We start from the raw sequence: 816 nt of genomic DNA, 5'->3' as shown, positions 1-816 counted from the left end.
TGGCCACCAGGACAGAGGTGAAAAGTGTACTACTGGGAAAATCTGCAGGTTCTGCACTAGGGATAACATAGTTGTGGGAACTTGGAATGTAAGAACACTGACTGCTAATGGGAAACTCAAAGAGCTAACCCACGAAATGGATCAATACTGCTGGAATCTATTTGGCATCAGCGAGCCACATTGGAGAAGATTCAGTGAAACATCAACCGATGCAGGCCACAACCTCTATTTCAACGGCAAGAAAGACAAACACCAGCATGGTGTTGGCTTCCTTGTTCACAAAGACATTAAGGACACTGTCTAGGACTGCCGGCCAGTCTCAAGTAGACTTATTACCATTCGTATGAGAGCAACCCCATTTAACATCACCATCATCCAGGCCTATGCCCCAAGATCCATGTATGAGGACAGTGAGGTGGAAGAGCTTTATGACCATCTACAAGCAGTCCTAGAACAAACTCCAAAGAAAGACATCATGCTAGTACAAGGAGACTGGAAGGCAAAGGTTGGAGATACTGCCTACACCAACTGGAAAGAAGCATGTGGTCCATACGGCAACACCGAGACCAACGACAGAGGCCTAAGGCTGTTGGAGTTTGTCAGGTAAAACAACCTGCTGCTGATGAACACACTTGGTCCCTATAAGGCCTCCAAGCGATGGATCTGGCACAGCCCCGGTGGAGAGTATAGATTACATCATGGTCAAGAAGCGCTTTCGCTCAAGCGTTAACACCGGGAGGATGCGCAGCTTTTCAAAAGCAGACATTGGAAGCGACCACAACCTCTTCCTGATGTCTTTTCGCCTACGCTTAAAGA

This window comes from Leuresthes tenuis, unplaced genomic scaffold (assembly GCF_036924035.1).
Source record: "Leuresthes tenuis unplaced genomic scaffold, fLeuTen1.0.hap1 SCAF_15, whole genome shotgun sequence".
Lineage (NCBI taxonomy): Eukaryota > Metazoa > Chordata > Actinopteri > Atheriniformes > Atherinopsidae > Leuresthes > Leuresthes tenuis.
Note: the sequence above shows the minus strand (reverse complement) of the source record.